Source organism: Capsicum annuum, unplaced genomic scaffold, assembly GCF_002878395.1.
Source record: "Capsicum annuum cultivar UCD-10X-F1 unplaced genomic scaffold, UCD10Xv1.1 ctg76461, whole genome shotgun sequence".
Classification (NCBI taxonomy): domain Eukaryota; kingdom Viridiplantae; phylum Streptophyta; class Magnoliopsida; order Solanales; family Solanaceae; genus Capsicum; species Capsicum annuum.
Genome location: NW_025886765.1, coordinates 10,619 through 31,967, shown reverse-complemented (window position 1 = coordinate 31,967; position 21,349 = coordinate 10,619). Strand labels below are relative to the sequence as shown.

Here is a 21,349-nt window from a genome sequence, read left to right as displayed (position 1 = left end):
TTTCAATTTTTGATTTCACCCGAACCCAACTCTTATTATATAAATTTCAGCCGAGCGGTCCAAAATTTGCCCAAAATTCGGTCCAGTTTCCATATCCGCTTCACCATTTCACCTTACCATATACAATTTAACCGGATTCGTTAATTTATTTTAATCTAAAGGATCCTGAAATTTTCAAATATTTTTTTTGTGGGAGTATATAGTTTATTTTTTCATTTATTTAATTTTATATATATATTATTTTTTATTTTATTTTTATATTAAATTTAAACCGTCCGATCAAACGATCGAACGCTCATATTTAAGCCAACAAACCAGTACAAACAACAGCCTTTTCCACTCTCAATAAACCAAAAAACACGCCAATTTCAACTCACATAAATCACGCTACAGCAAACCCATATCCCATCCTCCTTCCAAATCAACAACAATGGTTGCTCCCTCTCTCCCCTCCTCATATCTCTCCTTGGGACAACCTCCATGTACCCTTCTGCACAACCATCTCCTCCACCCCGAAAATTCGCGCAACAGTGGAGTCACCACAATTTCGGGGATAAGGATGCATTTTTTTTCAAATTTACCATAGCAATTCTGAAAAGTGGGAGATTTGGATTCAAAAATTCAAATCCATCTCGATATTGGGTCTCCTTCTTCAATTTCGGTTTCAAATCCGGACGTTCAAGTCCGGATTTGGCCTATAAATAGGTTGTTGTTCACCCTAGAGGATGGGGGAAAAAGAAAAAAAAAAAAGCTTGAAAATTGGGTAAAAGAGCAGTAAAAATCCGAAGGGGAAGAAAATCAACGAAAGAGTGAAAAAATAGTGTAAAATCGAGTGAAAAATAGAGGAAATTAGAACGCAGACGTTTGGTATCCTCGGGGTTGAGTTCGCTCACCGGAAAACTCTCGACGTGTAAGCCCCTTAGTTTGCTGCCTGAAAAAGGTGCGAGTCTCTTTTCTCGTCTCATTTCTATCTCCTTTTCTTTTATCTTATTTTGATTTGGTGAGCATGTAATTTGAACTTTTGGAAGTTTTGTGTCGTTAAAAATGGGGGCTGTCTGAATTTCGATCGCTTGAGTTGTGGGTGACTGATTGCGAAATTGGGTCTGTGTGTGATCTTCTGTTAAGACTGTGTTTGTTGTTACTTTCGTTGGATTGTGGATTAAACACGAGGGTTGGTTTCGTGAAACCTTTTGGTGGATGAAAATGTGAACATGTGGTTTAACTCGATTCAAGTTTAGATGTGGTTTGTTGGGAGTTTCTTTTTTGCGAATAAAGTTCAAATTCTATTCCTACTAATTTGGATCCTAGGCTGTTAGGGTGAAAATCCTCTTGTTCCACGTGTTTCCCTGTTTGGATGTGTATATGTGATATGTTTTACGTGTTCGTTCATCTTGCTCTGGATATTGCTATTTGCGAATCAGATCATGTGTTTAGTACGTGGTTGTTTTGAGTATCCGAGAGCGATTTCCATCGCTTCTCGACTCTACAGTTGTTTTTGTGCGACTCTCCCCATTATTTTTTTTCTCCATCTCGTACTTAATCGTCCGTTTCAGCCTTAGGTATGCAGTTGATTTTTGAGTTTGGCATGGTTGTCGCATTTTAAGCTACTGTAGACCGACCATATTTCGTGTTCTTGGTTGTTGCCTAAAATGAACCCGCATATGAATCTCAATCGAATTTACGTCGGCGTGGCTGTCGATTTAAAAATGGATTTGTGCATGAATTTAGATCAAGCTTACGTTGGGGTTGTCGAGTCTGAAGCGGTGTTATGCGTGAATGTATTGTGAGTATGTTTTATTTCAAGTTTGGTCATAATGTTATTATTCGACCTTGAAAAATCAGATTTCAAAATACAGTCTTTAATCTATTTTATGGTGCGATTGCTTTTGAGTTTGAAAACTTTGGGTGATCCGAGATTTGCTCATGTTCGTTTTAGTGGTGCTCACGTGTAAATGGAATTTTTTTTTGGGTTGGTAGTGGTTTGGAAACCTCTGAATATGGACCCCATATCGGAAATATTGAGCTAGTGCGTCCAAGCTCCAGGAAGTTGATTTTGTTTTTTTTTATGACAAAATAAACGCGCATTTCTATTTGTAGAATATGTGTGTACCTGTGCATCACTGCTTGTTTCTGTTTTCCTTAAAAATGGGTTTAGCAGGAACTTGATAAGGTTCATGTTTGCGAAAGCGATATTGGCCGAGCTAAACGTTTCATCCCATACTATTCTGGAAAGTTAATTAGTTGGCTGTAGCTGCTCATATTGAATAAACTCTTGGGAGTCGATAAGAACTTAGCTGTATTTGGTTTCCACAGTAGCCAAGAAATAGTTCAAATTTTTTCTTTCTGAGCTGCCTTGGTTGCTTTCGAGTGTTGCTGTCCACATGAGAATTAGGCACATCATTCTCCACAGTTTGGATAGTATCCATCAAGTGAAAGTTGAACTAAGGAAGAAAGGATTCATGGCACGTGATAATCTTGGTGCACTGTTTTAGTTTTCTTTTAAAATAAAATAAAAGGTATTAAGTTTCCTTTGCAGTAAGGTCCAAAGATGATTTTGGGAAAATGTTTGTTACATTCTCACTTGAGAAGTTTTCCTTTTTTCAAATCTTGATTCACACATTGATTCTAGCCTTGTCTTAATTTTACACTATGTGCTCCCCTTTTGTTTTCATCACCTGTTTATTTAGGATTTGAGGAGATTAAAGCCTCAAATGGATATCGATGATTAAAGATAAAATCCGAAATGTTTAAAACATATTCACAATGTGATTCGTATCTTTATTTCACTTGTTGAGTGTGTAATTTTAAGAGTTATGTTTCTTGGTTCGTATCTCTCGTTGAAGGAGAAAGCTTTGTTGAAATATTCCTTTCGGGATGACTTTGTTATTTAGAAGGGATAGCTATCGATACCTTGTTAAATCTACTAATAATAAACAAGAATTAGGGAGTACTATTAACGATAAAGTTTTGAGTAGTCACTTGCTTTGTCATGGTGAAGATAAAGATGACAGTACATGTGTAGATGTATGCTTTATTACATTTGATTGGATCTTTCTTTTTTCATCATTCTAGCTGGAAAATTAATTAAGGTGGTTTAATGTTCTGTTTCACAAATTTCATACAAAACCAACATAAATTCTCTTGTTTTTTAGGGTTTGTTCGTCGAATTGTAATAAGGATTATAGTTTGAGTAACTTATGAATAAACTGATATGGTCTACTTGAAGACCATGCTTACAGAAATCACCCTTTGTGGTAATTGGACAGGCTAGAGAATGTCTCTATAAGCCTTGACACTCTTTCATGTAGCAATATACTCGACTTTTCTAAATCTTTTTTTATTTTTCGCCTATACACTTCGTCTTAAGCTTACATCGCGCACTTGACCTCTCCAATTCCATGCTTCGTTTATTGTCTTGGAATTTGAATTGTTGCTAATCCTTATTATTATTATTTTTTTACATGTAAACTCGGGAGTTTGGAGTTTTGCAATGGAACTCGATTTGACCCAAATATCGGGTCAATCACTACTAGGATTACAAGAGCACAGAAATTGCAAAATTAGAAGTTCAAGCTTCGAAACGGAGTCTAGTACCCTTAGTCGTTCTTCCTTTAATTTATTCATATTATATTATGTTCTGCTTTAGAATGCTAATAAACTCTACTTTGTTATTAAGTTTGTTTGAGATAACTTTATTTATTACTTTATAATTGCTCTATTATGTGCCGATCTCTTAAATGGTATATTGTTATATGTTGTTGCGATTAACGCTTAACTAATTAGTCCGTAGAAGCAAATTTTCTTTAAAAGACCGGCAAACTTAAAATTTTGGGCCAAGTGTTTAGTTGGTTGTCTTGTTTAGTTGGTTGTCTTATTTTAAAGAGACTTTCCAATAAGATGGACGTAGTAATTACCATGTCCGAAAAAATGATGAATGAAATTTCAAAACTAATTCAATAGGGAAAACAAATCGCTAAAGACGAATGTTTGGCAAAATTTATTCGTTAATTCATTTTGACAAGCTAATAATTCTGACATTTCACTTTTTAATATTTACTTGAAGTTTTCCTTTTTTTTTTTAGATTTCAAAAAGACAAAGATGGGAGATATATTAAATATGCGCTGTAATGTACGAGGTATTTTTGTATCATCATTATTTATCTTAATTTATTTACCTCTTATTTCAATTATGAATTTATATTCCACTCTCAAGTTTCTTTATTTTTAATTGTTGTTTTAAAAATCTCAAAATATAAATCATGTTTTTTTATGCATACTAGACTACTTTAATCAAGAATTAGTGTGTCTCGATGCCATATATACTTTTTTATATATATAAATGCATCTTCATAAATTTATTTTGTACATAAATTATTTTATATTTTTTATACGCGAATAATAATATTCATAAAAAATAAATTTCACATGTTCTTAAAATCTAATTATTTTACTTATCCACTAACTCCGACATGTGTTACTAAACTTTACATTTTTCATAAAGTTCATAGTCGTTGAATTTTATAGAATACCAATGTTGAATTTTATAGAATACCAATTATTTTACTTTTTGCAGACGATATAGTTCTGATAGATGAGACTCGAGGGGGTGTGAGTGACAAATTAGAGGTATGGAGGCAAACCCTTGAGTCTAAAGGGTTCAGGGTGAGCAGAAGCAAGACAGAGTATGTGGAATGCAAGTTTAATGACGTGAGGCGGGAGAATGAGGTAGTAGTGAAGCTGGAATCACAGGAGGTAGGTAAGAGGGAGAGTTTCAAGTATCTCGGGTCCGTGATCCAGAGTAATGGTGAGATTGACGAGGATGTCTCGCACCGTATTGGGGCGGGATGGATGAAGTGGAAGCTCGCGTCGGGGGTGCTGTGTGATAAGAAGGTGCCGCCTAAGCTTAAAGGCAAATTCTACAGGGCGGTAGTCCGTCCGGCCATGTTGTATGGAGCGGAGTGTTGGCCAGTGAAGAACTCCCACATCCAAAAGATGAGGGTGGCAGAAATGCGGATGTTGCGCTGGATGTGTGGGCTGACTAGAGGGGATAGAGTTCGGAATGAGAACATTCGGGAGAAGGTTGGTGTGACACCAGTGGAGTGCAAGATGCGGGAAGCCCGATTGAGATGGTTCGGACACGTGAAGAGGAGGGGCATGGATGCCCCGGTCCGTAGGTGTGAGAGGCTAGCGTTGGATGGTTTCAAGCGGGGTAGGGGTAGGCCGAAGAAGTACTGGGGTGAGGTGATTAGGCGAGACATGGAGCAGTTACAGCTCACCGAGGACATGACCCTAGATAGGAAGGTCTGGAGGACGCGAATCAGGGCAGAGGACTAGGGCCAGCCTGAGTCGCTAGTGTAGGGAACTACGTGGTGAGGGTTTATTTCTGTTAGGAGTCCGTGTCCCATGTTTTATTATGAATCTGTGTGTTTTCCTTTGTTTTAGATTACTTATGGGTGCCGTATTTATGTTATGTAATCTTGTAACCTTGTGCTGTGCTTTACTATGTGTTTGTGTGGTACCGCGTGTCTTGAGCCGGGGGTCTATCGGAAACAGCCTTTCTACTTCTTCAGAGGTAGAGGTATGGACTGCATACATCTTACCCCCCCAGACCCCACCAGGTGGGAATACACTGGGTTTGTTGTTCTTGGTGTACCAATGTTGAATCTTTTGCTTTCTCATTTTCATATCCTTTAAAATGCATTTATATTTTTAATAAACTACAACCTTGCATATTGTGGTAGTGTATTCATATATACCTTGAATTTTTTTTTTCTAAAACAATAAAAAATTTTATGGTCACCAATTTAGCAAATAACGAAATAAATATTTTCCCAAATATTTTCCTAAACTAAGTGTAAGGACTATCTCTGGATAGGCTCTGAGGGGTGCCTAACACCTTTCCCTCGAGTAACCAAAATCCTTATTCAGAATCTTTAAAAAAATTTCGGAAGACCAAAACAGAATTTTACAATAAAAAATAATTTTTCCTAAAAATTAGGTGGTGACTCTAAAAAACGATTTTTCCAAAACCTAAGAGTCATACGCCACCGTACGTTGCGGACTGGTTTGACCTGCTCGAAATAGGACACGACACTAATGAGTGCTCAACCATGAATATAATATTCTGAATGTAGTAATAAAATCATGGTCCGACTGACTTGTAACTTGAAAATAAAGATATGTATAAACAGATAGGTATCGGGTGTTCATAACCCTCCAGCATTGAATGATCACAAAAATATGACAACAACACTTAAAACAGTGGTATAAAATCATAGTTTAAAGTCCCAAAACATAAGACATTTCAATAAATTAGTGAGAACTTAAATTTGAACATGGGAATGTGTTAAACTTGAGAGGACAATATACTTACATGGTTTAATTCATAACTTGAAGATTTAGCATGAAATCTACTGAACATAACATGGGTAGCTGAAATTTAAAACACGAATTAACCTAATTTACATGGAAAAACATGTTGACATGGCTTGAATTCGAATTTCTAAGAAGACATTGATTAAATTCATAATTTACATTGATAATTTCACAAAAATAAGATTAAAAATTCATACTAGAACAAAATGGAAATTTTTGGGACTCAATAGGTGGAAGGAACCCATTGATGATACCCCACATACCTGAATGTAGAAGCCTTGGATAAATTTCTTTGGATTGAACTTGAACTTGAAGAATTCTAATTGATTTTGGGAAGAAAGGAATCATCTCTTTTTGTTTTGTGAAGAATAATTTCCAAGTTATGATAGGTTAGGGTAATATTTGCGCTTGATAACTGTTGTTTAGAGGGTGAAACTGCATAATTTTGAGGTTAAAAGAGTGGAAAAAGACCAAACAAATTCCCTCAGGAATCATTTGGAAAACGTCTGGAAGCCGTCATGACGAGTTTGGCAACAACTTGTAGGGTCTGGCTACGAGTCATGGCTTGAGTCGTTATCAGGAACCAATATTTCGACCCCTATTATCGTGACTCCTCCTCCTCCTTGCTACTCGTAGGGTCTGACTGGGAGTCGTAATCAAGAGTCGTAGTCACTGACAGCTTTGATAATGCTTCAGTAATTTAGCCATAACTTTTCACCTTAATATCAGATTAAGGCAAAATTGGTATTGTCGGAAAGATAATTCAATTATCTACCTGTTGCTGATTCTTGAGCTCAGAAGTTATTCGTATACCAAAAGCTATTCTCATTTGAATATAACCATCGTTATATTCTTCATAAGAATTTAATCACTAAGGGATATTTCAACTTGTCTATAAGCTAAGAGATATTTGGGGTCTTAATATATGTCTAATTCACTTGTAAAACTACCAAAAAATGAGGCTTGATTTTTCATGAACTTGAAGCATGATTCTAATAATGGCTTGGACTTTTGGGGTGTTATAGTTGTAAAGGTTAACAGACGATAATGCTGCAAATATGTTGACCTAGGTAGTCCCGCTCGCCCAATTTGCACACTACAAGGACTTAGCGAGGGTATGCATCAACTGACACAACTCTGGGAGAACACCTCTTAGGTAGAGCTAGTATGTTCAACAGAAGTTTAATTCTTCTTGTTTCTTACAATGGGGTTGCCCAGTAAGATAAGAATTTTTGGTCGAAGTTGCTCATAGGTATGCTCAGAACGCAAAACAAGGTGGAGATTGAAAGAGTTGGTTTGTTTTTTTGGAGGTCAAAACCATGTGGAAGAAAATTTGTGGATGAAATTTTTTTTATTTATTGGTGGAGGAAAATTTATTTATTTATTTTTTCATATTATGTTTTGGGAGCCTAAGTTTATCATTTATAAAAGGATGACCATTCTTCATTGTCAAAGTCATCCAAAAAATTCATAGTTAAATACATTGTGTTATTCTTATGGCATTTTATTATTAATATATTTTAATGCCTTGGCAAGTAGTAGCCACTTGAAGACAAAAATATTGTGGGAGTTTTTTTTGTTTCTGCAGCATTATAGTGCATTATGTTGCTGTTACTTTTCATGGTTGTTACCTTCATTACTAATGCCATTATTTGGCATGTCACACACGTTGCATGACTGACTTTTCAACATCCAATTCCCATTTATTTAGTTCTTTAAACACATAGTTAGTGGTGGTAGAATGTGGACATAAGTTTCATGTAACTCTTATAACATCCACCATTATTCTACCTCTTTATTCTTATAACCTTTATTACTCTTGTAACCTTTGTAACTCTTGTAACTTCTATGTCATTTATGTCCCACTACTTTTTCCTATTCATTGCATGAAAGAATTCCTCTCCTATAAATAGAGGTGGTCTTGCATATTATTCTACACACAAGATAATAGAGAGTTCACAAAAGATGGTAAAAAAACGAGTTCATTAGTTGAAAGGAGGTGTTCTTTTTGTAGAGCTTTGAACTCAACTCTTATCCAGAGTTGTTGAGTTGTTCTTTGTGAGAAGGCTGTTGTATCCTGAAGGGGACAATGCAAGAAGATTACTGTTGGACGGATGGACACATTTGCTGCACTAGGCTTGAATCTCCTTAAAGAGAGCGGATATCCACACCTCAGCCGACGAATACGAAGAAACTATTCTTTTTTATTTTCTTCACTTGTAATTTTCAATTGTAATTTTATTGTAATTGTACCAACAAATTTTAAGAAAATTTAATGGCAGTGACTGAAAAATTCACGGTTGTCAAGATGGGAGATCTTAACAAGCTATTTTGGTTCAACGGTACTCACTTCAAAAGGTGGAAGGGTGAAGTGCTTTTCTACTTAAGTCTACTCAACGTTTCTTATGTGTTGACTGAGAAGAACCCAAATAAAGTATATCTCTTCCATGACCGATGATGAACTTATTTCTCTTCAAGAGAAAGTTGAAAACCTTGTAGAGTAAGTATGATATTGAGGAGGCGGGAGTGAAAAAATATGCGGTTAGCAAATTTTTTCATTTTCAAATGGTGGACAACAAATCAGTGGTAGATAAAGCTTAAGACTTCATAATGATTGTTGGAAAGCTCAGGTCCATAGAAGTCAAAATTGGAGATAACCTTATTTTTGTGGCATAATTGATAAACTTTCACCTTCGTGGAAGGAATTTCAAAAAACTATGTGTCACAAGCAAAAGGAAACTTCTCTTAAGACTTTGATAATGAGAATCTGCATGGAAAAAGAAGCAAGCAGCTAAGATGCACTTTTGCAAACAAAAGAGAACAACATCACATCGAAGGTAAATTAAACTTCTTTAAATAATGTTGCCCCTGAAACTAACAAAAATACTACTTTGAAGTCTAAGAAGTGAAATTCAATAAAAATGATGGTAGACATCCAAGGATAATAATGTTGGAAACAACCAAGCAAAAAATTAACATGTACAAGAAGAAAATCGTGCTTTGTCTGTGGCAAGAGTGGGCATATTGCTCGATTTTGCAAATTTCAGAAATGTGGGCTTACACCTCAGGTAAACGTTAACGAAGAACCATTTGTAGCGGTGATAACATGCATAACATACATAACCATCATGTCTATTATGACAAAGACTGGTTTAAAAAATATACTCATTTTGAGGAGCCCAAACCATCATGCTTGGAGATTCTCACACAACTCAAGTACTTGGAATGGGAGATGTCGAGTTGAGGTTTACTTATGGAAGGGTATTAATTTTAAAAGATGTACGTGAAAAAAAATTTAATGTCTAGTTTTCTTCTTAATAAAGCAGCCTTCAAATAGATTGTTGAATTTGACAAGTATGTAATTGTAAAAAAAATATTTTTATGGGAAAGGAGTATGCTTATGATGGTATGTTCAAGTTGAATGTTGAAATGAATAAAACATCTGCTTTTGTTTATATGCTTTCTTCTAATAATTTCTGGCATGCTCATTCGTGTCATATAAGTGATCATTATGTGGGAATCATGAGTAGTTTAGGATTAATTTCAATGATCAAAAAGAATTTTAAAAAATGTGAAGCTTGTAGTAAAGCTAAAATCACAAAAGGCCTCATTTCCAAGTTGAAAGAAAAACTGATTTATTAAAATTAGTTCATACTGATATTTGTGAACTTGGAGGAATTTTAACTCGTGGAGGAAATAACTATTTTATCACTTTCATTGATGATTTTTCAAAGTTAAAATATATTTACTTAATGAAAAATAAAAGTGACGCTTTTGAGAATTTTTAAACATTTCTCCGTGAAGTTGAAAATCAGTTTAATAGAAAAATAAAAAGCATAAGAAGTGATAGAGGCCGTAAATATGAGTCACATGAGTTCAGTTCTTTTGTTAGATCATTGAGTATGATTCAATAAACTCCTCCTCCTTATTCTCCTACATCTAACGGTGTAGCGGAAAGAAAGAATATAACTTTGATTGAGTTAACTAATGCCATGTTAATTGAGTCTAGTGCACCTTTAAGTTTTTAGAGTGAAGCTGTTTTGACTGCTTGTTATGTGTTGAATTGTGTGCCTCATAAAAAGTCCAAAGTAATACCTTTTGAGTTGTGGAAAGGTGATAAAACAAGTTTTAGATATCTAAGAGTAGCCTATGTAAGGTTAATGAATCCTAAAATCTCTATGTTGGGTAAAATAGTTACTACTTGTGCTTTTCTTGGTTATGCTTCAAATAGTACAGCCTATAGCTTTTTTAATCTTGAAGATAGTGTTATAATAAAATTAGGTAATGCTATTTTTCATGAAAATAAGTTCTCTTTTGATTCTAAAAATAATGGAGGTTATAGGACTGAAAAAAATATTTTGTCATAAAGAAAATGATGATTTTGAGTTAAGGAGAAGTAAACGAGCTAGAGTAGAAAAAGATTTTGATCCTTATTATTATGTTTTTAATGTTGGAGATGACCCTCTCACTTTAAAAGAAGCTTTGTCTTCACATGGTGCTATTTTCTAGAAAGAGTCTGTAAATGATGAAATAGAATCACTAATTTTCAATAAAACTTGAAAGCTGGTTGATTTACCACCGGATTGTAAAACAATTGGATGTAAATGTGTCTTACGTAAAAAATTAAAACCGGATGGATCTGTTGATAAATATAAGGCTAGGCTAGTGGCTAAAGGTTTTAAGCAATTAGATGGCCTAGAATTGTTTGATACTTTTTCACCGGTAACTAGAAAAACATCCATTAGACTTTTAGTTGCTATTGTGACAATTTTTGATTTATAAATTCATCAAATGGATGTGAAAACTACTTTTTTAAATGGAGACTTAAATGAGGAGATTTATATGGAACAACCCGAGTGTTTTGTTGAGGCCGCGACGAAAGCAAAGTGTGTAATTTACTAAATCCCTATATGTCTTGAAACATGCACCAAAACAATGGTATGAAAAGTTTTATTCCTACATGATTGATAATGACTTTCAAATAAATGAGTGTGATAAGTGCATATATCATAGATATTGGAATAATTCATATATTATTATTTACCTATATGTTGATGATTTTTTGATCTTTGACTCTAACATGAATGTTATGGTGAAACAAAAAATATTCTTAGAAGCTATTTTGATATGAAAGATCTTGATGAGTCAAATTTTATTCTAGGAATAAAAATTATTAGAACTTGTGATGGGATTTTCTTTGATCAATCACATTATGTTGAGAAAATATTGAAAAAATATAATTTCATTGATTGCAAGCATGTTGTAACTCCATTTGATTCTAGTGTTCACTTGTTTCCTGTTGAAAGTGAAAATGATGTTATAACTCAAAAGAAATATGCTAGTATAATTGAAAGTTTGAGATATGTGACTGATTGCACTAGGCCTGATATTGCATATGCAGTATGAGTACTTAGCAGGTTTACTAGTAAGCCAAGTAATGAACATTGACATGCTATAACTAGAGTAATGAGATATTTAATTGGAACAAAAAATCATGCTTTGCTCTATAAAAAATATTCTGTTGTACTTGAAGACTTTTGTGATGCGGATTGAAACACTTTATCAGCTGATTTCTTATCAATTACTGGTTATGTTTTTACTTTGAGTGGTGATGCTATTTGTTGGAAGTCTAAAAACAAACTATTATTGCTAACTCTAAATGGAGGCTGAACTAATTGCTTTAGCTTCAGCTAGTGAGGAAGCGAATTGGTTGAGAGATTTGTTATATCAAATATCTTATGTTGAAAAATCAATTCCTCCTATTTTAATTCATTGTGATAGCACCGCTACAATTGGTAGAGTTTAAAATCGTTATTACAACGATAAATCCAGACCTATAAGGAGAAAACACAATAATGTGAGATAATATTTGACAAATGGTACCATTAATGTTGATTATGTCAAATCTTGTGATAATCTTGCAGATCCATTGACTAAGGCCATAGCTAGAGAAAAGGTATGGAACACATCGAGGGGGCTGGGATTGAAGCCTATTGAATCTTGAGCAAGAAAACCCAACTTGAGGACTAGAGATCCTATAATCAGGTTCAATGGGAAAAATGAATCGCATGATGACTTCTTGTTTAAAATGCACAATTTTTTATCCCTCCTTATATTGTGAGTGCATTTACTTGTAATGATTGTAAGGTTGAGTTTTTAAAAACTCTTAATTAAAATTTGTAGCACGTATGGGTAGGGTGCTAAAATTATAGGAGAATTCTCGACGAATTTTACCTATATAAGTGTGGAGGCAGACTGCTTCCTATGAGAACTAGGCTCATTCTCAAAGACACTCACGAAATCGGGATGGCACAAAGCCGTAACGTGCTGGCTATAAAGCTCATATAAATACCTTGACTATTATGTGTAAGCAACAACTTTTTATTTTTCTTAAGCAGTCATAGTTAAAGTTTGAGACAACTATGGCTCTGGAGTAAAAATTATTGTATTACTAAGTGGAGGTTCAATGCAGAGCACACCTTCATTATGCATGGTAGTCTTCCTTCAGCTAGTAGACTCCCTTCTATTAATATTAAAATGACCGGGGGATAGTTATTCTTATGGTATTTTATTATTGATATATTTTAATGCCTTGACAATTATTAGCCACTTGAAGACAAAAATATTGTGGGAGTTTTTTTCTGTATTAGTGTTGTTACTTTTCATGGCTGTTACCTTCATTACTAATGCCATTATTTGGCATGTCACACACGTTGCATGGATGACTTTTTAGCATTCAATTCTCATTAATCTGGGTCTTTAAACACATAGTTAGTGGTGGAAGAATGCGGACATGAATTTCATGTAATTCTTGTAACATCCACCATTATTCCACCTCTTTATTCTTGTAACCTTTGTAATTCTTGTAGCTTCTAAGTCATTTATCTCCCACTACTTCTTACTATTCATTGCATGGAAGACTCCCTCTCCTATAAATAGAGGTGGTCTTGCATATTATTCTACACACAAGATAATAGAGAGTTTATAAAAGATAGTAAAATAGAGAGTTCATTAGTTGAAGGGAAGTGTTATTTTTGTGGAGCTTTGAACTCAATTCTTGTTCAGAGTTGTTGAGTTATTCTTTGTGAGAAGGTTGTTGTAACCTGGAGGGGACAAGCCAAGAAGATTACTGCTGGACCAACAAAAACATTTGCTGCAGTGGGCTTGAATCTCCTTAAAGCGAGCGATATATCCGAACCTCAGCCGAAGAAGAAGAAGATATTCTTTTTTTATTTTATTCACTTATAATTTTCAGTTGTAATTTTATTGTAATTGCACCAACACATTGTAAGAGCAGAGGTTGAGAAGCAATACTCTTAGTGTATTTAGGATTTCTCCCTTTCTTTGTTAATATATAAAGACAGTTGTTTTCTAGTAGATGTAGGATTATTTGGATCCAAACCACATTAACTCTTGTGTCTTTCTATTGTTCTTTATTTCACGTTTCCATTGATATTTTTTATTTTTTTTTAAAAGGAATGGACCACAAAAGTAGTTATTTTTTAAGAATATCACATGATAAGGCAAAGTTGCAATATGAATATGCGATAGAAAGAACAAACGTGAATAATTAAGGGCAGAAGCAATGAGCATATGGGGGCTACAACGATCAACAACTAACTAAGACACTAAGGCACGTATAGTTCCACAAGGTAGCAGTTCTTTGAGGGCACATAACAGCCAGGAAAAATTAGAGAAGTATATAACAATAATAACGAGTAGAAGAAACAACAAAAGTAATGACGATTTTGGTTCTTCGGTTGACCAAAGAACCGGGATCCTAAAACCAAGAACCGTATTGAATACCAAAGTTTTAAAAAAATTAATACCCACATGGAACTGTAGAACCAAATTAATTTGGTTTTATCTGGTTTTAGTTCTTCAATATTTTATGCCCACCCTACCAAGAATGTTCCATAAAATCCCCCATAAACTTGTCCAGTAAACTTAGTTTAACACATTAACTTTAAGGGCGTTTATATATCCCCTATTTAGTCTAAAGTGAACTAATACCCAATTCCCAAAACTATCCCAGATCAACATTCAAGAGTGTATTACTAACACGTGTATACCACTATTTTTTAAAATATCCTTTTATATCAACTGGATAGTTAATTGATGAGACTGACAAACAATTTACAAACTAAAGTAAGGTAGGTAGAATTTATTTTTCCAGCAAAGACGATTTTAGCTTGGGCTCACCCTTAAGAAACTACTCATTCCTAGAAAATCAAGAGTGTTTTTACTAACTTACTCTTAATAATTATTTTGAAATAGATGTATCTCTTTAATTGTTTCATGAGTTATGTAAAATTCTCTTTATTTAAAGAAGGATAAAATTAAAAGAACGATCATTAATGTCTTTTTGATTATCTATAACACCACTCATTTAGAAACAAAATATATTAGGAATTGTGTTAGTATCACTTATGGATCTTAAAAGTTATGAATCAGTCAGATGTGAAATGGAGTCTGAAACTCATTCAGCGCTCTTCATTAGCTTATTAATCGCATTAATTGTTAAGTTGAACTAAATATGACGTATTCATTTCATTTTAATTATTATCCAAATAGGTTAGTGGGGTTTCATAGAAGCACTTCTACATAAGGTACGCAGTATGTTTTTGTCTCATTTCAAGACAAGATATATCTATCTATGGCTTTGCTTGTATTTTTATATTATTGATGTACTTCCTTCATTTCGATATAAATGAATTGTTGAAGTATTTATTGGTATTTCAAAATAAGTGAACCTTTGAGGTTTTTTTTCAATTTTACCCTCATGATTTGACAACAAAGACTTTTCTCTATGGAGTACTATTGCCGCCTTTTCCCTATGACATTAATTACCAATGCCAACTTTTTCTTGTTTTGGGTAAAGAGCTGCCTGATACAACTACTCCCTGATACAACTACTCCCACAGTACTCCCTTCATTAATTGCATTACACTTCTATATAATTTCATTTTTCATTCTCATTCTAATCCATCGATCTCAAAGAAAAAAGTTGAGAGTTACAGAAAAAATTTAGAGTATGAATTTTAACTTTGGAGATTCGATTGAAATAGTTTATGATACTATTATGAATGAAGATTCGGTTGAAATAATTCAAGATACAATTATGGAAGATTCAGTTGAAAAAGTTTAAGACACTATCGTTGAAGAGTCCATTGAAAAAGTTGAAGACTCAATTGAAATGGTTCGAGACACCAATATTGAAGATGAAATAAGGATTATGTTAAAAATTTATCTTCCCAAATTTTATTAGAATAATTATTTTCCTCGTGTTCTTGTAGTATTTTGCATTAAAAATTTCTATTGACTTTTTCGATTGTGTATTCGTACAAAATGGTCTCTTAAATTTATTTCTTGAAACATTTAACCCTTTCAACACGATCAGTTCTTCAAAAAAATAATAATATTGCATTATAAATTTCTCCCATTTTTTTTACAACTACTACTAACAAGCAACCTGGATGCTTAAGTTGCCCAATCTAGCAGAGATATCCTAGGCTTCACGCATAATTGCTTAGCTAACTACGGATTTTGCCAGAAAAGTCAGCTCCCCCTGCAAATAATCATACATAAAAAAAAATGTGTAGCTTGTACAATTTTTGTAACAAATCAAAATCAACACAAAGACAAGCAACTTATTCTTATGGTTCTATATATATATATATATATATATATAACGAATTAATAGAAAAACACAAAAAAATTATGTATAAACAAAGACAAGTCAATTGTAGGGCTTTCAAATACTTGTAATTTACATAATTAAACCACCATCCAAATAGCAAAACAACAGACAAAAGAACTTGAAATTTCAAAAATAAAATTTAACCTAAATAATTGAGAGTTTTTTGTACTAATTTTGGATCACATTTCAGTCGTACTGGCAGCGACCGTTTCTTACTAAATTATCTTTACTAAGATGTTGAATCTTGTAATCATGTGAATCTTTTACTTTCATGATCTCCATCATACATGACTGCAGTGTTAGAAAAACATAATTGAACTTCTCTGTTGAAAAATCTTCATATGATTTTATGACAGCCACAACAAGATCATCAATACTTTTAAGACTTTCCTTGTGTTGTAGAGACTGAATAGATCTGAAAAATTCAAGGTCTAAGACATTCTAATCTAGAAAGTTGGGTGATTGACACATCAAGCAAATATCGAATCCATCTTGTGCCGCTGCTCGACAAAACTCCTCTTCATTAGGTTGAATATGAGTTCTTGTATTATCTTATTGTATGAGTATCTTAGAATTTAAATCTTCTCTAGGCCATTTAGCCTTGATAGCAGGAAATATTTCATTAATCAAGAATGATCGTGAAATTTCTTTGGTTACCGAAGTTATTGTTTTTGTTTCCATAGTGCCCGCAGGTCTATTTGCACTAGCTCTTTTAGCTCATTCTTGTGTAACAAAAGGAACCAATCCAATTTTACCGGAGAATATTTCTACTCCTTGTGCATCAAATCTAGGATAAGCTACAACAACTAAAAACATAACTTTATCGATGAAATTTTTGCTCTTGACAATGCGTATTGGATCTTATTCATCAGACAGTAAATAATACATTTTATTTTTTTGATCGTATAAAATCACTTCTCATCGATATGAACTGTATTGAACATGTTGGTAAAAATTGGATCATGTGGTATGCTACCATGATCAAGCATAGATATACAAAATTGCAACTGACTTATTTTGTTTTCCTCTTTCAAATAAAGCTTTGTGGCATTAGAATGTCTTCGTATATTCCCGAATTCAAACTCCTAAATAAAGTGGTCGTACTCATATTCATGGAAGAAGATAATGATCGTAGAGTTGTCCGCTTCCATAAAAGAATTGCACAAAAACGATTATGATCTATCTCAATTTTTTTGACCACAATTGTTCACTTTTCTTCCATATACACCACTAGAAGCACGTTCACCATAATTTGATAGTCTCTAAATGCGTTGAATTGTTTGAATGGAAGTCAAAAAATGTGACGCCACTATTTTCGTAACTCCTTTTTTAAGTTTACCATCGATACACTTTTATTGCAACATTTCATATATTGTAACACGTGTTTCATTGCTCAATTTTTTTCGTCTATTATGATTGTGATAAATCTTCAATTGAATTTGCTTATTAAACAAAAAAAAATTAAATATAAATTTAAAACTTTTTTCAGAGGAATGCACATAATGAGCAATTATTTACCACAATTTAGGTTTGAATCTTCCGTCGGTTCTTGCAATCTTCCATCAAATTGTATATCATCATCTTCATTAGGATTCAAATTCAAGTCGGGAGTTGAATATTCATCGACATTATGCTCAAATGAAAAATTTAGATATAATGATGTTAAAGTCATGTTAAAAAACATATTGAATGTAAGCCTATTTATAGACTAAATTTAGAGGAAAATGAAAATTTTCAACTTATTTTATCTCAAAAAAAATTTATTAGGAATATTAATTTTAAAATTTTAAAAAATTAGAATGAACAAAAAATTTTGCCACCATAAGCTAAAGCATGCATGCAATGAATTTAGTTTTCCAACATAAGCTAAAGCATGCATGCAAAAAATGTTGGAAAGGGTAAAATTGAAAATTTATGTTAAATATATGTCTTTGATACTTTTTCCTTAATATGTGTGTCAAAATCCAACAATTCATTTATTTCAAAATGGAGAGAGTAATATTTAATTGCTATATTTTTAAAATTTTATTTTTGTAGGATTTTATTGGGTATATTATTATTGTAGTATTGTTTATATTTTGTACTTGATAATTTTTAATTCAATATATTTAGACGTTAAGAAAACAATCTTAATCATTTAGTGTTTGGATCTACAAACAACATCTTAAATATTCAAACTTAGATTAAATATTTTGATAATCAATCTTAACATTTAATGAAAAAAATGAGGCCTAATATGCTTAAATTGAGACGGGGGAGTAACTGAAAACTGCTTCCACTTTCCAAATCCTCTGCCTTATTTTGAGCCACAAATATTACAATGCCAAACATCCCGGTGTCCAAAAAAGGGACATAGTCAAAAAAGAAAATATAATATATTATTTATTAAGGATGTTAAATGGGTAAGTTGGGCTGAATTGGAGAAATTAAAATGGGTTGAATTAGAAATTGAGATGGGTCATGGCCAACTTAAATTTACTTTAGTTTTAAATGTGTTGGATTAAACTAAAAATTGGGTTGGATCTTGACCCGTCCAATTTAACTCGCTTAATCAAAATAATATTAACATATTAATATTTACCTCTTGTAACTACAATTTGAAATTCAACTTTAAAAAAATAAAAAAAATATTTTTAATATTGAAAAAAAATCCACCAAATATTATACAAATAAAATAAAATATACTATAGATATGTTCGGTATGAAGGAAAAATATTTTGCAAGAAAATATTATCCATGAAAAAGTTTTTTTAATTTTCTTTTAAAAATATTATTGTTATTTTTCAAACTATTTCTAATATATCTTTTATAAGTATGATATGCTACTTCCAGCTATTAATATTAACATACCACCCATCCTACAATATACTACTAATATGATGACTCCACAAATACCTCTCAAATTTCGATGGAGAAATTTATTAAATGACTCATGGATTCAAATTGTATATTTTACATATCAAAGTCGAGTCACTATTATTATACCTTGCAATTTAATTATATATTCCATATTTATTTTGTCATAAATAATTCTCAAATACATTATCAGTGGTCCAAGAATCTCGGGTTGGGGTACGGATGGGGGGTAGGAGGGTGGGGATGGAGGAGGGGGGATGTTTGGGGTGAGAAAGATATTTAATTATTTTTAAAAAAATAAAAAAAATGAATAATTCTTTTGGGGATGCGGTGAAACACCTTGGCTTTTGACCGTTAGAAATTTCTCAAGTTTGAGCTTTTTGATCATCATACGACTCATGCTTACTTGTCGTATGATGTGGGTACGATTTAGGGGTATTGGTCGTATGTTAATCAGTATGGTTTTGGTTGTTTTCTGTCCAAGGTACGAATGGACATCATAAGGATCGTATGTTGATGGTACGAGATAGGAGATCCACTCGTATCTTGCTCAGTGTGTCAAGCCCTTGGTAGGCTGCCTAAGGTAAGGTTCTAGGGTACTAATCGTATGTTGTGGCAACTAGTTGGTCAATTAAGTCGTATATTGGATAGGATTGGAGTCCAATTTTTTATCTAAGGTACGAGTGGTGGGTACCACTCGTGTGTTGTGTGTATGTGTTAGGGGGCCAAGTCGTACCCTCCTGCGCACATTTTTTACCTTTTAAGCTAAGGGTATTCTAGACATTTTTCACCCTAAAACCCTTAAGACCCCACGTTTTATAACACTTTGTGGCCTCTCATAAGACACTTTGAAGGATCAAAATCCTCTGTAAACTCTCTCTTGATGATTAGGCTAGGGTACAAGGTATTCAACTAGAGGCTCAAGAGTCAAGTTCTTTCCGTGAATCTTTGTGAATAAGGCATGTGACTCTTCCCTCATTGTTAGTTGATGAAAATCATGTGATTAAAACTTTGTTTATGTATCATTAATGGTGGTTTTAAAAACCAATGTTAAGGGTTTTGTTGCATATTGTTGAGTATTGTTTACTCTTGATTTAAATTGTGAATATATGTGTAGTAATAATGGTTTTGCACATGTGGTTGCTCGGTAATTGTGATCTATAATTGGGTCATGGTTGACCCTAAACTTGATGGTTTTTACTATAGTTTTTGTCTTGATAATAGTATGCCCTCAATGTGTTTGTGAAATTGTCTAAGAGAACAAACTTGTCACATGTTAAATTGTGTTTTAGACTAAGGCCTTGGCTAAAGATTGTGAATCATTGGTAATTAGTTTTGTGAAGGCCTTATTGGTTATACATTGATTTGAATTGTAACCTTGGTGGTTTAATTGGTTAAATGGGTTCGAGTCCCAACACATTGAATGAAATTAATGTCTTTGTTAGACAATGGGTTTGAGTCCCAAATGAACGGTTAATTAATAATGGTAATGGCATGTGGTATGTTTGCAAGTGTTGTTGGTATGATGATACCAACAGTATGCCTTGGTAAGTAATTGGTTTAATGGTTGTGTATGTGTAATGAATGGTTTTAATTTAGGCTTTAAAGCGGGATGTGTAGCCGGGCTATGAAATTAGAGTTTGAAAGACTAACACTAGAAATCACACTAGCCGGTGCGAGTATCTTTATGACTGGTTGATTCAAGTCCCCTGAATAAATATATGAATGGGAGGTTCGATTCCTCCTTAATACAAGTATTGGTGCTCAGTTACCTTGATTATGCCAGGAGGTTCGAGTCCCCCATATAGGCATATATGATTTTGTATATTCTCTGGTTTGTATGGCTACACGTACTGAGGCCCGTCCATCTAGGAGTGAGCTGGGCCCATATAGCCTGTGGGTACCTTGTTATATGACGGTTATGCTACATAACCCAGGTTAATATTTTCAAAGTTTATGCTAATCTTGTTCCCTATCCCGGCATAGTACATATATGTATATATGTGTTTTGCATTGGTTATTTGCATTGGTTGATTGGTTTTGATTTGTTGCCATTATATTATGCTTATCTTTGAGTTACATGCAGCGCTCCAATCGCTAACCTTCCTCGGATGCTGTATCCCCATGCGATGCAGGGATTGGTCATGCTATCACACCTCCTGCTTAGTGACTTGGATTCAGGGACAACTTGTGCTGACTTGAAGTGGTAAGCTTCCATACATCAGAAGGCTCTATTTACTGCTTTTAGTTTTTTATGTCTTTATTAGTTTAGACTTGGATATTGGTTTTGGCTATGGTCGGGGACATGTCCTGACCGGATATCCTTAGATTATTTTAGAGGCTTTATATGGACAAACTTTGGACTTGGGTACATTATGGAATGGAATGATTATGTTATGGTAGTTGGTTTGGTTTGGA

General features: G+C 33.6%; 1 long non-coding RNA gene across 2 annotated transcripts; it reads left to right on the top strand.

Moving 5' to 3' along the window:
- Positions 1–345: 345 nt before the first annotated feature.
- Positions 346–8,682, top strand: LOC107863284. 2 transcript variants are annotated; one of them, XR_001672148.2, is made up of 3 exons: positions 346–940; positions 4,083–4,136; positions 8,390–8,682. It is a non-coding gene; the product is annotated as an uncharacterized LOC107863284 (long non-coding RNA). The 2 variants fall into 2 exon arrangements; XR_007051291.1 differs by lacking the exon at positions 8,390–8,682 and adding an exon at positions 4,574–4,626.
- The last annotated feature ends 12,667 nt before the right edge of the window (positions 8,683–21,349 follow it).